Genomic DNA, 16,939 nt, shown 5'->3' with positions numbered 1-16,939 from the left:
CCCCCTATGCAATAGTATTTTGAAGTGTAAGGGTTCAATAAAAGGTGATGAACTAAATCTAAGTGCAAGAGCTTTTTTTCTCACCTACAACTCCCATCGAAATGCGACTTCCATGGCTGGCAAATCAACCCCTCGCCTTGTGTTGGCAGCAGAATGCTATAGCCACAGTGGCAGGTGAACAAATTGAAGAACAATATTTCTGTCTATAATTTTTTTTCTTGCCTGTATGTAAGTAAAGTTTGGAATAAATTTGTCATGGCAAAAAAGCCCAGTTTATGGTCTTTTATTGAATAAGCCACAAATTGTGTATAGTTAAAATGCAGAAATTTGTTCTGAAATCCTTGGGTGATATATGTTCTTGCAAGTAGCATGGTATTTCATTACTTATAAAAATAATAATCGCAGCGGATATCGTTATATGGATTTACACACTAATATATGTGATCACAAACTTATTAGAAACTTACTAGAAACATGGAAGGCATGTTTCTGCACACTTGATCCGCTGGCTGACTTCACTGCACAGTTTTGATTTACTTTTCTTCAGCGTGTCGTTTTATACTGTTTTATCCCCACAAGAACAGGCCGTTTGCCTGCTTTTCGCATTGTTGCACGAGTTCTACATAATTGTGCTGGAGGGTACGTTGTCACTTTGCCTCTATAGCAAGCAATTTAATTAATCTGCTAGCTGTACAGTTGATTACCTTGCAGAGCAAGTGTTCATACAGATGCAGTAAGGATACAAAGTCCGCAACATAGCCTATGTTTATTGGTTTCTGTGCAAGAAAAAAAAAAAATCTCCAGAGAAGAGGTGCAACTTAGCGTGCATGTAATATTTTATTCAAGCCACGGATTTAATACTACCGTAGCAAATTCATTACGATAGCCTACACTTTTGCTCTGTCAAATTTAATAAGAGGCAAGATAAGCTTTCAAGATGAATCGGGAAATTCATGCTTGAAAACCGACAAGAAAATGCAACTGAACGGTACCGCGTTCAGCGCAACGTAGAAACTTCGGGTACTTTGCTGTCTTGTCATTTGCCCTTGCCGAGGTTGAAATAATTCAAGCTGCTCCGTAAGCGCGATTTTTGCATGCTACTCAACAAAAGAAAATTGTGACGACCTCGTCGTCTGCTGGGGATCGAACACCTCCTAGGACTGACAACTCGCAAAGGCGCACGAAGCAAAGGTGAAAATGCACTTCATTTGCTGTGTAGCGTGTCAACAAACGCATAGCAATAGGAGAATGCAATCTGTACAAGTTTTTTATTCTCCCTTAATTCGCGCACGTACCTAATTCGACGATCCACGTCTCCGCGATTGCACTGCTCGTGCGAGACGCCATCAAAACAAACCGGCGCAATAGCTCCGTTGACAGCTCTCCGCGCAATTTCGACGGAAAATCGCAGCGATCGGTGCGACGGTGCGACTGTGCGACCAACCGGTTGGTCGCAGCCGAAAATCGGGGGGTCGGCACTGCGACTGCGATTTTCATCGCAAACGACGGAAATCGCACTTCCGGTGCGACGAAAATCGCATCATGTGAAACAGGCTATAGGCGCAACGTTTGCCACGCAGCAACCAAGCTGGCGGGAGCACGATCGAGGCGCAGCAGCCAGAAACCCAGTAAAGCCACAGAACATGTGGTAAAGCGTGTGCAAAACCCCGTTTCCGTTTCCTGTTGTACAGCGCCACCGGTGGTCGCATACTTTAGTTCACGACGCCACCGCTACGCTTATTTCCGTAGCACTGTGGAAGGTACAGTTTCCCTTCTCTAAGTTTGTATAGGTGTTCTGTATCCATTCGTGCTTGCTTTGCCTGGTTCATCGAATATCAACTTCATCCAGAAAACTGTTCTACTGTGCGGACTGCCGCAGTGACACAAGATGGATGTGACGTCGATGACAACGCTGCGTGACGTTTTAACCGTTTGTCAAAACAGGCCCAATGCATTTGAAAGAGGACTGGAGGTTGCCCGAAAAGTGTACGGTGACACGCCTTTCGACGAATTCTTGAAGGAACTCGTATTGTGTCTGCAATTCATCATTCCTAACACCGACAGCGGCGAGTACGTCGAATGTCTTCTAGATTTCACTGCCCGTTTTGTCGCCTCGCCGACTGCTTCACAGGAATCCGACAACACTTCTGTGAAGAACGAACTTTTGGAGCCCATCCTCCGTAATGTGCTGGAGTGGAGCGGAAGTGGCAAGAAAATTATCCGCGAGAGATGCTGCCTTTTTGTCGAGAAGCTGCTCGGCTACGTTACGGACGACAGCGTTATTGACGACAAACTCTTTGAGGAAATTGAAAGCGCGATGCTTACAAGGCTCCGCGACCGCATCGGAAGCGTTCGAAGTCGCGCCGTTGGCGCCTTGTCAAGGCTTCAGGACCCCAGTGACTCGAAGTGCAAAATTGTGAAGAATTTTCTGTTCCACGTCGAAGCTGACCCATCCGCAGACGTTCGAGTGGCTGTCGTTAGCCACATGATTCCGTCTTCACGTACACTGGGGGCACTGGTTGAACGGTCTAGGGACACGAGTGAAGCAGTCCGGAAGCGTGCATACGAGCGCATCGCAGAGAAGGTGCCGGTGAAGTATCTAAAGATGAAACAGAGAACAGAGCTTCTAGACAGTGGTCTCAATGATCCGTCTAATGGAGTCAGGCAGGTTGTTGTAGCAAACTTAATCCCTGCTTGGCTCAAGCATTGCCAGGACAGCGTTGCGGACCTCATAAAGCTTCTCGATGTCCATGGATCAGAGAAAGTCGTGGAGGCATTACTGAAGGCATTACTCAAGACACATGGCATTGAAATGTTCGTCAAAGACATCAAACAGCGCTTGCTTAACCAGGGCAAACTCATTCCAGAGGACAAACTTAGCTGTGAAGGCACACTTTACTGGCGGATTCTTGTGCAGACTCTTCGAGCTCAGGGATCGGCCGAATCAGAGTCATGCTTGGATGAAATCTTCCCTGACCTGACAGTGTACTGTGGGTTTGTTTCAAAGTATGTGCTGTCCTTTAGTACGGAGTGGGGAGCACTCCGTCAGCTTGACTATCAGTTTGTTTCACAGCAGCTCATACTGCTGTTGAAGTCCGCTGACCTTGCTGACACTGCTGGGAGGGAACGCCTCCTTGAGACTGTTCGGAGATTGCTGCTCTCAACGAAGGTAGGTTCACTGCAGATACCTCACTTGATGAAGCTGATCAGATACATTCACCCAGATCCATATGATACACTGCAAGAAGTTGAAGCGTTGCTACCTGAAATCCAGGCACCTCTAGCACCCACCCAAACCTTCCAAACGCAAGAAGCAATGCAGAAGGAACCTGCATTAGACATGTTGATTGCCGAGACTAAAGTGCAACTGAACATGCTGAGAGAGGACCTCTCAACTTGTATTGGAGAGGAAAACTTTGATGCGGCTAAAGAAACTAAAAAGAACATTACTGAACTGGAGGGTGAACTCTCCAGCCACCAGTCTAAATTGGCAGAGCTGTCGGCTGAGCCAAAGGAAATTGAGTGTGAAAAAAGTGAAGCCATCATTCTAAAGTGCCTGGTACTGATTGCTGAAATGATGGCAGTCACACCCCTCACATCACTGACTCCTTTCCTTCAAACATGCCTTGAGGACATTATTCTCCCTGGGATTCTCAGGATGGACATGGCCATCCGCAAGCAGGCAGTAAGAGCGCTATCCTACTGTTGCGTGCTGAACAAAGATGTTGCAATGCGAAACCTCAAGCTTCTCTTTGAGGTTGCTCTTGTGGACCAACCACAAATCCAAAGTGTTGCCTTAGCTGGGGCTCTCGATGTTCTTCTAACCTATGGACTAGAGACATTCAACAGCATGCTCAGAAGTGTGTTTGAAGGGGAGGATGACGATGAGAGTCCAATACCATGTAAAATATCATCAGGCCTACTGGTGGACTTCTTGACCAAGTGTATGGACATGGAAGAGGAAAATATCAGGGCTGTGGCAGCGGAAGGTATGGCCAAACTACAGCTCTATGGTCATATATGTTCTCCGAAACTCATGTCTGCATTGATCTTGCGCTGGATTAATCCAGATGCCGACAAGAACAGTCGGTTTCACCAAGTATTGGGTGCCTTTATGAAAACATACTCACTAGGTGGGCCAAAAAATACCCAGTGCTTCGAAGAAGCATTTATGCCCACATTAGATGCCATATTGACAGCGCGCTCGCAAGACCCTCTGACTCATCTTAACCCTGCTGATGTCCTGAACTTCCTTGTTGAGGTAACTCTGCTGAGGTCACCAGAAAATCCATTTGAGTATGCCTCTGATGATGAAATAACTGAACAGACACCACATGATCGTCTTGCCGAGCTACTTTGCCAAGAAGTGCTGAAGGACCCAGACTCGCCTAATTCCTTGGTCTTTGTTAAAGCACTAACCCTCCTGAGGCTTACCCATAGGTGTGCCATCTCGGACCTAATGTCAGCGGTGCATAAGATGGAAAAGAGAGTGACAGCAAAGCGCACTATTGCACTGGTGAAGAGGTTCAAGGAGAAGCTGTTGGCACTTTCACCTGCTGTGACAACCTCAAACGAAAGCACCATGCTCACAGCTTCAAAGAAAAAACGTGCCCTTACTAGAAGGACTATCCATCAAGGTAGTGTCCTGTCAAGCCCTCCAAAGACAGAGTCACCAGTGCAGCCAATTTCTCAGGAACTCTTTTCATCTAGCATCAGCTCATAAAAGAGCATTCTCATTCTTGATGTATTGACATTTTGTTTATGTATGTCTCATGTTAAAAGCACTGTTGTGTGCATGTGTGCTGAAGTATTTTCTCTGTTTTAGATCAAACAAAACAAAAAAAGACCAAAATTTACAGCAGCGCGAGCACTCTCACATTTAGCAGCCTAACTCGATGTTCATGCACTGTACATTCAGTTATGCTTCAGGCACGTGCTCTACTGTTCGCATTTAATCTTTTGCTTATAGTACCAGTGCTGCAAATATGTTTGTCTAAATACATTGTACTTGGAGTAATTCAACTTTGTACTTTTTTTTGCATGAAATATGTAGCAACATCGCTGTACACTTGAGGCTGGTTCATTCCTGAAAGGCAAAGAAATTGCCCTCTGTTGTTCAACTATTAACAAGCTTGTTCGTGGCATTATGATGAAGAAAATTGATTCTGACTTGCCACTTGCGCCTATCACAAGAAAATCTTGCTCTAGAAAATTGCCAACAATGGGGCATTGCTCCCATCCATATTACTTACCACTTTCTCTCATAGCTTGGTTCAATTTAAATGAAACAGCATATTCTGGGTGCAGCATTAGCAAGCGTGTTCAATCAACTGTACACTCTATGTATTTCTCACTTAGCAGGCGGCGCTACAAAAGCTATGCAATTAGTGTGGTCACAGAAGTCTTGCTCTGCACATATTGCAGTGCAATTGTTTTTGACCGCCGATGATTTAACAGAAAATAAATATTTTATACTACAACTTGTGAACGTAAGGTTAAGTCAAATCATATTTTTTTACCTTTGTGCTTCCAGTATGCAACACACTGTATTCTGGTTGTGAGCGCAGACGGTACACTGCGGCTGATGGTCGCAGAAACATGTCGCTCCACTCATTCGCTGACGAAGAAGTTCAGATCTGTGATGCCTTCCACGTAACAATTATGTCGCATTTTTATACATAAGAGTGTGGGACTTGTTTGGATTGAACTAAATGACACATACCTGTATGTGATGTATCATTATTTCGTTAAAAGCGTGACAGTGAGAGAAGTCCCTGTAAATTTTGTAACATTGCCTGCTATATATGAAATAGTATATTTTACTAGAGGCACTTCTGTACAGCCTTCTGCTGTGAGCGCAGGAGCTCATTGATGGATATATCTGTTGTTGAACTACCATAGCGAATGAAAACACTGGCCAGCCATGCCTGGCACATTGACACCACCACACAAAGCCAGTGCTGCTTTGGGAATGTTTGTAAACATTTGGCTGCACCTGCATAGTTCAGAAATGCACACAGGCCTGCCCAGTTTAATGGGGGCACTGCAACACTTTTTGAACATGGCAGGAAAATGTTCACAATCTGTAGACAGTGCTGCCATGAACATGTGTGCCAAATATTACGCTGCATGTAGCAATCTCTCGTAATAGGCTGCTTACTCTCTCCTGCGACCCCCCTCTTGCGACTGTCGATATCACATACGCATACGTCAACCCATAGGTGCCACCCATTGGCCAACCATTCATGGCCACAAATTTTTTCGTTAAACTTGCCCTACAGCATGAATCAATGAATCACTCCAGAACGAAAGCTCACGTACACATGCGCACCCCTCCGGTCTTCTTTGTGATAGGTAAGTGGTGATTGTTAAGACATCGCAGACATCATGTCACTGCTCCTTCGTCACTCTTAGATGCTTTAATCAGGTACCAACTTGAAGGGTCGTATGTGCACCGCGTGAAAAAAGAGAAAAAGTAATAGTTTGTGCCATGTGTACAGTTATGCATTCTGACTATTTACAGTCTATTCGCAGGCACAAAGGCACAAAACTGTCTGATGAATAACAAGGGCTATCAGAAAGGCAAGGTGTTGGGCGGATGTAGCTGGCTGTTCTGCAGTGGTCGAAGTAGAGGTTGACTACTATTATGTGCGGGCAGCCTGGTCAACTAATGGAAGAGAGAGATGAAGAGGTAAGGCAGGGAGGTTAACCAGATATTAGTCTCTGGTTTGCTACCCTGCACTGGGGTTGGGAGATAGGGGTTAGGAAGAGGACAGAGAGGAAAGGGTTAAAAAAGATACATGCAATGACATGCACACGGAGGGTGTTCTAGTTAGAGACATTCACAAAGGCCGGTAGATACAAAAAGTGCATTAGCGCTTGTACGGCCTTCTTCTGTGACGTTAGGTCCTGTCGATGGTGTATAATTCCTTCTTCCGATAGTGGTCAGTCGCCCAGCTGGTTGAGTTCGTGGCAAAGGGATTCCCTCTGTGGACTGTACTGTGGGTAGTTGCACAAAATATGGCCAATCGATTCACAAGTTAATTGCGGTGTCGGCCATTCTTATGTGGAACGCATAGGCTTTGGTAAAAGCGATGCCCAACCACTGTCGATACAAATCAATGTATGGAAAATGCTTACATGACTACAGGAACACTGCGGAATGTATGTAGGATCAGGCGGTAGTAGTCGGGAAAGTAGGGCATCACGCATTGAACTGGAGGCTCAGGTAATTGACAATGGCTTCTCTGCTTCAACAATATCTTGGGTGTAATGTTGTGAAGGGCATCCAACAGGTATTCAATTTTAAAGGTGATCGGGACCGACTGTGGCATGTTGGTCTATTCACGCATACTTCTTTGCGTGAGGTCCGATAAGGCAGGGTCGGAAAGATGTCAGATCTGTGGGTTGGTCGTGGCAATGCCACTGTTTTTATGACACAGGAACAGAGTGCCTGAACGTGTCGACACTGCCTGCATGCTCTGCTCAAAGGCACGTAGCGTTGTGACCGACCACTCCAGCAACGGAAGTGTCGGTGCAGTTGAGATCGCTGGCATAGATGCGAAGCTAGTAGGCACTGTGCAGGATACATTCGCGGCAGTGTGGTCGTGCAGTTGCTGGTTGCAGTACAGTGCAGTTGACAACAGCTGCTGCATTCGAGATGCTGGAGCTTACATGACTGCTAGTGTCGTCCAGTGTGAGGGTGCCGTCGAATGAAGGAGCAGTTGATGCAGTGATGGGTGTCCTTATCTCACTCAGAGAGGACTGCATGTGGCTGAGATCATGAGACCAGGTGCAGCCAGATGAACAGTGATGCAATCCACACACGAGAGAACAGGTGATGAGGCAGAGTGGAGCGAAGACTGGGCGCTTGCAGTCGCTGCGCCCTGTTGTCTGGTGTCTGCCGTTCCAAAGCACCCTGAGGAGTTTGTGGCGCTTTTGTCATCGTGCTGTGCAAGGGGCAGGTACATCCACGGTTGTGGCCATGAGCACCCCATCAGGCCTGTTCAAGGACTCGACGGCAAGCGCGGAGATAGGCGTGCCGATGCTTGAGCCATGAGGCATGAGGCAATTGAGGTAAGCCGAGACTCTAAAGATATGGGAGAAAGCAAGGATGGTGACTGGAACACAGTCTGGGCCAACCGGCGTCTTGGAAGGTACACCATGTAATAGCCGGAGCCGTCGGAAAACCTGCCAAAGGACCATGGATGGTTGCCAAAGGCAGTTGAGGTGACGGATTTTGAGGAGTAATTACCATTGGGCAAGGGCTCAATGTGGTTGGTGCTGTGGCGAACGAAACTTCCTGTCTTGGCTTTATGGCAGTGAGTATGTGATGTGGCACTGCTGGTTCTGGTAGTGCCAGCACAAAAGTCTGGAGCGCAGTGCAAGCTTGTGGCCCTCGAGGTGGGATATCATGGCACAAAGCAGGATGAAGAATAGCTACCATGATGTGATATTTGTCCTGCTATGATGTGATGCTATGTAGGTAGAATCCTGCCTCCAGTTTGAGTAGTTAGATGGTTGGGCTCCCCGGCCAGAACTTCGGGAATGGCGATGGCTTGAGGGTGCCGCTCTCCGCCGAGTGTTCAGGCAAGATCGAGCGCCATTCTGCTTACGTCTGTGGCCACCATTGTGGAGATGGCAAGGTCTGTCGTACCATCTCCACTTTATTAATGTATTCTGTGGCAGGGCATGGTGACCAAGGAAAAATGAAGAGAAGGCAGTGCCTCCGTTGCGGCCGCACCATTCAAAAACTGGCTTGGTTCTCTGCACGTGGCTTGCATGCCTCACGAGCCGATGGCATTGGGGGCGAAGTACTTAAATTGGCTATGAGTGCTTCACATTAAAAGTGATACAGAAACAGTAGCAATCAGTGGCGTAGCTAGGTCGTCTGACACCCGGGGTCCATAGGTCTTCTACACCCCCCCCCCCCCCCCCGGGTGTAGCCGGCAGAAAGAGGGGTGTCTTCAGACGTATATAACACGTACCCCACAACCCCCCTCACTGGCCCCTTGCACCCGGGGCCCCCGGCCCCCCCTGTTGCTACGCCACTGGTAGCAATAAGGAACAGCATTTTTAACATGTTCACTATGGTGCTCATTTTCTACATCCCAATTCCTGTGCACCATGACCCACTAGTTGGTCACATGTAATAATAACCCTTAGGTGCCACCAGCAAGTCATGCTCCTTGGCAAGTTTCTCTAGCTTCCAAGAGATGGTGCCAGAATGTGTCCAGTCACAAACAAGACTTTTTCCCATCCATTGATCTTTCATTCCTTGAGCACTGCAGGAATACCCTACACAGGACTCGGAACTGTCCCGACTACTACTAGCAGTAACTACTACTATGCATTCTATTCATTTTGAAGCTGTTTAATTCAAACAAATGGAATGAGAGATTCTAGTTTGTGTGTAAGAGCATATGAATAGGTATCATGAAACATGGTTGATAAGAAAAGTAAAAGAAAGTACCTATTATGATGCTGATGTTTATGCCAACAGCCACCACCGACATTGTTGCTGTGAAAACAACTGGATCACTAGTGTATTTGTCTTTACATTTTTAATTGTTTACCAGTTTAAATGCCATTGTCACATACTTTATGTAATAACTCGTAATTGCTCTTGGTGACATTTTATATAACATTGTGTTATTCAAACGTTTGACATCCCAAGCAATAACCTCGGATCTCTAAATGTTCGATTCAAGGGTAATACCAATTACTACTGATCTCACATGTTAAATGTTTATTACATACAAGAGGTTTCTAAGGTCCCTTTATGTTCCTATTAGAGATCCTGCACACAAACAAATGCACACAATAGTGTCAAACATTCAAATCAAACAAATTCTCTTGTAATGTGAACAGCTTGAAGATATCTATTGAGCTTCCCATTGATTTCGCACACTTATAATAAAAAAGTCTTAGCTGGAGTGTTCTTATTCATATACACAGTAATAGAGAAATTATTTTTCTTGGCGACCACTGGACCCAGAGTGATGAAAGCAGCATGCTGCTCCCTTGTTTCATTGCTATTATTATCTCGTGCTCCAGATAATTAAAAACAGTTTATGATTTACAGGCTTCTCAATATAGCGAATGGTATTACATGCATGTGCCACTGTCAGGCACGTACCCAGGATTTTTTTCGGCGGGGGGCCCACCACCTCAATAATAATAATAATAATAATAATAATAATAATAATAATAATAATAATAATAATAATAATAATAATAATAATAATAATAATAATAATAATAATAATAATAATAATCACATTCATCATCATCATCCTCATCCTGTTTTATGTCCACTGCAGGACGAAGGCCTCTCCTTGCGACCTCCATTTACCTCTGTCCTGCGCCAACCGATTCCAACTAGCGTCCGCGAATTTCCTAATTTCATCGCTCCACTTAGTGTTTTGTCGTCCTCGATTGCGTTTTCCTTCTCTTGGTACCCATTCTGTAACCCTAATGGTCCAACGGTTATCTAACCGGCGCATTACATGACCTGCCCAGCTACATTTTGTCCTCTTGATGTCAATTAGAATATCGTCTATACCCGTTCGCTCTCTGATCCAAACCGCTCTTTCTCTCTCTTAACGTTATGGCTAGCAATCTTCGTTCGATCGCTCTTTGCGCGGTCCTTAACTCATTCTCAAGTCTCTGCCCCATATGTCAGCACTGGCAAAATGCACTGATTGCACACCTTACTTTTCAATAATAATGGCAAGCTTCCAGTCAGGGGCTGGCAATGTCTGACGTATGCGATCCAACCTATTTTTATTCTTCTGTGTATTTCCTTCTCATGATCAGGGTTCCCAGTGATTAATTGACCTAGGTAAACGTATTCCTTCACAGTCTCTAGTGGCCGACTGGCGATCCTGATCTCTTGTTCCTTTGCCCGGCTATTTATCATTATCGTCATCTTCTGCATATTAATATTCAACCCCAATCTTGCACTCTGTCTGTTAAGGTCTCCAATCATTTGTCGTAACTCGTCTGCATTGTTGTTGAGTAGAACAATGTCATCGGCAAACCGAAGGTTGCTGAGATATTTGCCATCGATCTTTACTCCTAAGCCTTCCCAGTTTAATAGCTTGACTTCTTCTAAGCACGCAGTGAATAGCTTTGGAGAAATTGTGTCTCCCTGTCTGACCCATTTCCCTATAGGTATCTCCCTGCTTTTCTTGTGTAGAATTAAGGTAGCTGTAGAACCTCTGTATATATTCTTACGCGAAGGACGAGCCAGTCAGACGAGAAACTTTTTACAGATTATATTTACAACAACGGTTGCAGCGCTGACCGGTTAGATTCACAGCGCGAGCCCAGTTCGTTCTTCCTCCTCTTTTCTGGAGTGATGGCGCTCACGCACCTCGTTCGAACAAACAAATACCAAACGCATGTAGCAATATTTTTCAAGCTTTTTACGTAAGCGTTCTGTAGTCCTTGATTACGTAGTGCCTCTAGACTGCTGGTATCTCTGCTGAATCATATGCATTTTCGTAATCTATATAAGCCACATAGAGAGGCTTATTGTACTCTGCAGATTTCGCGATAACCTAATTGATGACATGGTGGTGATCCATTGTAAGGTATCTCTTCCTGAAGCCAGCCTGTTCCCTTGGTTGACAAAATCCAGTGTCGCCCTTATTCTATTCGACATTATTTTGGTAAATATCTTGTATAATACTGGGAGCAAGCTAATGGTCCTATAATTTTTCAATTCTTTAACGTCTCCTTTTTTGTGGATTAGTATAATGTCTGCATTCTTCCAGTTTTCTGGGACCCTTGCAGTCGATATACACTTCGTATAAAGAGCCGCCAGTTTTCTAAGCAATATGTCTCCTCCATCTTTGATTAAATGGACTGTTGTTCAACCTTCTCCTCCCGCTCTTCATCGTTCCATGTCTTGCAGGGCCCTTCTGACTTCATCGCTAATTATAGGAGAGTTTCCGTATCCTGTTCATTACTGTTTCTAAGTGAGGTATCGGGACTCCTCTGGGTACTGTATACAGGTCAGCTTAGAATTTTTCTGCTGCTTTTACTGTATCTTCGAGATTCCTTATGATATTATCCCTCTTATCTTTTAGTGCATACATCATGGTTTGTCATATGCCAGGTTTCTTTTTTACTGATTTCAGGCCGCGTTCATTTTTTTACGGCTTCTTCAGTCTTTCACATGTTATAGTTTCGAATATCAGTTATTTTCGCCTTGTGGATCAGTTTTGACAGTTCGCGCGAATTGCGTAACGCTGTGCGGCCGCCAGTCCCATACAACCGCGTAGAGCGCAGGACTCTGCGATTCTAGACGTACTGCGCTCACCGAGAAAGGTTAGAAAAACACCCACATAAGCACAGCAGAGAAGTGGCTACGTGAGGCGGTTCGACCGATAACTGTAGAAGCGTCATTCAAAGCAAGTAATTATTCTCCACTTCCGGCGGCGTTTTCTCTACTTCCTTTTTAAATAAAAAGATGTTGATCCATAAATATTCTCATAAACAACGGTTAACATTTTTATTATTCGCTTTTGCTTGCAGTTTGGTTGTTGCGTTGGCTCTCTCCTTTAGTAGATCGCTTAATTTCTCAACTCCTTGCGATTTTTGTTTCCGGTTGCCAATTTTGCACGAAAAGGGCTATACAATTAAGGAAAAACAGACGAGGTAACTGGCGACAGCCATCTTGCTTATGGGTTTAAGGGTTATTGCAGGGTTTCATGATGGACGCTCTTTCACATCCTTTTATTTCCCACCTTATCTAACCCATATCACGTGTATATGGTTCCGGGCATCGGCCAGCGTCGCGGCGAGCCGTAACTCAAGGAAATAATGAAGCAAAGGGAAGAGTTAAACGCAATTGGTGTTTTCTCCGGCCGCAACTCGTTCCATGAGAGTACATACCAGCTGAGTAACAGCGGCATCCCTCTCCTGGTCCCAGGATCAGCCTAAACAAAGAAGGTTGAACTAACAAAAGCAACAGCTATGCGCGTGACGGTTGAATAGATGGTGACAACTGAACGCATCTCGAGTTAATCGCGTGGGTGCGGAATCTATGAGAAAACTGTCCTTCACATTACAAGAAATGCCGATAACTACCGCCATCTAAAAGGAGTGAAAAAGGCAGCATAAGTCTGACCGATCAACAGCTGCCAAGTCTCAACATTAATCTGGCGGCGCTTTAGGAATGTGTGAGGAGTGGTGGCGTGGGAGGGGGGGGGGGGTATGCCACTTGATTTCGGGGGGGGGGGGGGCCGGGCCCCACCGGGCCCCCCCCTGGGTACGTGCCTGGCTACTGTATACAAACCTGATTTCTGTTTGAAGCAAATAACTACCTTTGGCTCTTTCACCCGTATTCAAGGTGGTGGGATAATGGTCCAACTTCCATTGCCAATACGAAAGTGCCGATGCAAAGCGTGTGTGTGCTCTCATGCGACTGAGTTGCAGGGCGTGCTGAACGCCAACTATTATTGCATACATAACTCCTTGAGACGCACATGCTGTCGTGCGAGAGCTTTGGGGCACTTGGGATGGACAGGCCTATTCTTCTCCTACCCCTCTCTCTCCCTGTAACAGCTGTGGAAGAGGGCTCTGGGAGAGGAGGATGGTAGTGCCTTTCAAGCAGGCACTCGCACCACTGGACACAACACGCATATGACAAATCTGCTTGTATGCACAGCCACTTATACCACGATAGCGCAGTGGCTGATGTTACCCTGCTGATCTTGAGGTCGCAGGTTCGATCCCAACTGCGGCGACTGCATTTCGATGGGGGCAAAATGCACAGATACTTCTGTGCTTAGATTTAGGTGCACGTTAAAGAACCCCAGGTGGTCCACATTAATCTGGAGTTCCCCACTATGGTGTGCCTCATAATCACATTGTGGTCTTGGCATGTAAAATCACAGAACTTTTTTTGAAGCAACCACGCATTCAAATTGCTACGAAAGTAATGCATTGCCTTTAAAGGCATCCCGGAAAGCATGTTTTCTGAAAACTTTCTTGACACTGGGCAGTCCTGAAAGATGATACTGGTCCGAAATGTGAGCCATGAAGATACATGCACACTGCTAGATGAAAATGGCCTAGGTGGATAGCGAGACACGTAGCGTCCTGCTTTTTCCTTTTGAACAAAATGTTTCTCAGATTTGAGGGTTGACTTTTTGTGAACCATACCTTATCAAGAACACACTCATTATGCTTTAGAAAGAATGTGATTTGTGGTCTTGCTGTGTTCCTGCAAGGGTTAAGGTGAATTGCTAATGTGAAGAGATTTCCATGATTTATTGTTCGATTTAAATAATGTCTGCTGCAATGCTTCACTATGAGTGTTGAGCCAAACAATTAGGCTCAATAAGCTCGTTAACACAAAGTTTGCTTCTACACTGAGGGCTTTATATACCAAACCAGCACTACCCATGGACACAAGACAGAAATGTTTTATTTTCTAAACAACATCTGTGCTCAAGTGCATACGACGACTTCATATATATTTTTATTCTGATGGGAGAACCATAAATGCATTTTTCAAGAGTAGATGGATGAGATAACTGGCATAGTACACAAAAATGAAATTAGGCAAGGTAGTATTATAATATACTTAAGGGAAGATGTGCACAGTATGATAGAAACCATAAATGAACTGCCTGCAGACTACTGGTGAAGGCATTAAACCATGTTTACGAGAGAAATAAGAACAGTAAAATGAAATAAATACATATCAAAAGTTCTTAGAGGCTTAGACACATTGAACCTAACTGGCCTGCTAAATGTTTCATCATAGAAGAATCTCTAAAAACATATATCAACATGCAATGAGTCTTAGAACAGAAAGAAAAAAAAAGGACCAAAATGTGGAGCAACGCCTTTTTTCGAGGCTGCAGAACTTAACAGGTGAACTGTTGTTACTCATGACTTTTAAACAAAGGACAAAAGACAAGTTCGTGATGCTAAGTTAACGTAACTATTTGTTGTCATGGTAACAATATTGCATTGTGTACTACTATTCCTAAGTGCACACATCACAACTTTGAGCCAGCATCACACATTTTTGTGTTACAAGCAAAAACTTAACTCATCATGAAACTGAAGACACCATGAAAGCAGAAAAAAATGTTACTGGGGAATTAATATGTACATAAACATCAGTAACAATTAGACCGGGCAGAAAAAGCAGCCAGAAGGTGGCACATATATACATATATATACAATACTTGTGAGGAGAGTTCAGATTGAAACATGTATCTGTTATGCATATAAAATCAACTGCTGGTTTTCTTACACAAACGAACTACAAGAAAGATGTTACCTCACCTCACTATTCAGTCAGTTACCCTACATCAAGACACAAGAAATAATGCCTCGCATTTGGACAACAATAAAAATAGTAAAATTTCAAGATTTCGCAGTAATCTTCCTAGCTAAAATAACATGGGCATTTAGAAAAAAAGAAGGATCTATCAAACTCATTACAACTTATGAATGAATGATAATGATGAAAGAATGTCAGTTCTGATGCAAGAATTGCAATATTACACTTTTGAGGCTCTCACAATAGACACAGGGAAAAAAAGACAAGAAATTGCGCAACACTGAACCTCTTAAAAAAATACAGTGGGAAACTATTTAAAGCAGTACTGCATCCACTCAAGTGTGGAATCTCCCTGCACAATATCAAACATTCCCATCTTGACGAGCACAGGCATTCAAGCAATGGCGGTTTTGGTGGAGACCACTAAAGAAAATGTAAAAGGAGCACTGCAAGGCAATCATTTAAGTGCTGCTTTATGCAAATCAGCAGCTGTGGCCCACTGATGCTTTTTGAAAGTCGCACCACAGCATAGAGCCAAGAGGGTGCAGAAAACACGATCAGGTAGTGCCGAGTCCTTGGATAATTCTTATTATCTGCCCCAAAAACCTCCCATCTACGAAAGCTGACTGTGTTGCACAGAGTAGCCACATGGTGCAATGTCATTTGGAGAGCACCACCTTATTCCAGCGAGCTGTGCAACTTTCCTATTGGAAATTTCAGAAATAAGCAAAATAAGCAATGCGTTAAGACTACTAGGTGCATAATTCTTTAAATCCAAAAACTACTAGAAGCGCACTGAATCTAGATTACTAGTAAGTGAATTAAAATTCACTTACTAGTAATAATAACCATTGCATCAGTGTTGAAACTCCAAAGCGCGCGCGGCGCAGAGTCGAGGAAAAATGAAACCTTTCGACCCTACTGAAGGGAAACGTCAAAATGTTATTTTTTCTTAGAATTGGCAAGTAGCATTTTCTTCCGTCTTATAACCTAATGAAATTATCCTTTTAATACGAGTAGTTGAGTACTAGTGACATAAATTATGATTAGGAGTGCCTTCGTCATCGGGCTAGTACCGGAATGTCGCTGGGGGTCTCAAATCGTGTCATGCATTTACCTTAATTTCTCGGTTACTAAAGCTCTGTTCACGATTATATTGACGCCTTAGACATTCTAAAGCATTGCTTTATCACTTTAACTTGACTTGATAGTAACCTATAGTGTCCCTTTAAAAAGCAAAGTGTTGGCTGACTCAAAGATGCAGGTGACCCTCATCCAAACCAAAACAACTCTTGAAAGCAGTGAAACACAAAACAGGCATTGTGCATGGGCTGAGAGTATGTGAGTAGAGTTGAGGTTGACTTTCCAGCTGCTGAGAAAATCTCACTTATGATAAAGTTCGGGCCTAATACCAATGATCTTGCTATCACTCGACAGAGCTAGTTCATTTTCTATAATATTGTTGCAGGGTTAAAAGAAGCCAGAAATATATTTACGGGATATTTACCATAATTGTAGCAGCTGACAAGATGGTAGACAGCGCGTGAAGTCCAGAGCATCGTCTTCTTCGCACCAAGCTTAAGACGTCTCGTCAGCGTGTCACATGAACCTCGGTGGCTGAAGCGCTGG

This window comes from Dermacentor albipictus, unplaced genomic scaffold (genome assembly GCF_038994185.2).
Source record: "Dermacentor albipictus isolate Rhodes 1998 colony unplaced genomic scaffold, USDA_Dalb.pri_finalv2 scaffold_22, whole genome shotgun sequence".
Taxonomy (NCBI): domain Eukaryota; kingdom Metazoa; phylum Arthropoda; class Arachnida; order Ixodida; family Ixodidae; genus Dermacentor; species Dermacentor albipictus.
This window is presented reverse-complemented; position numbering follows the sequence as displayed.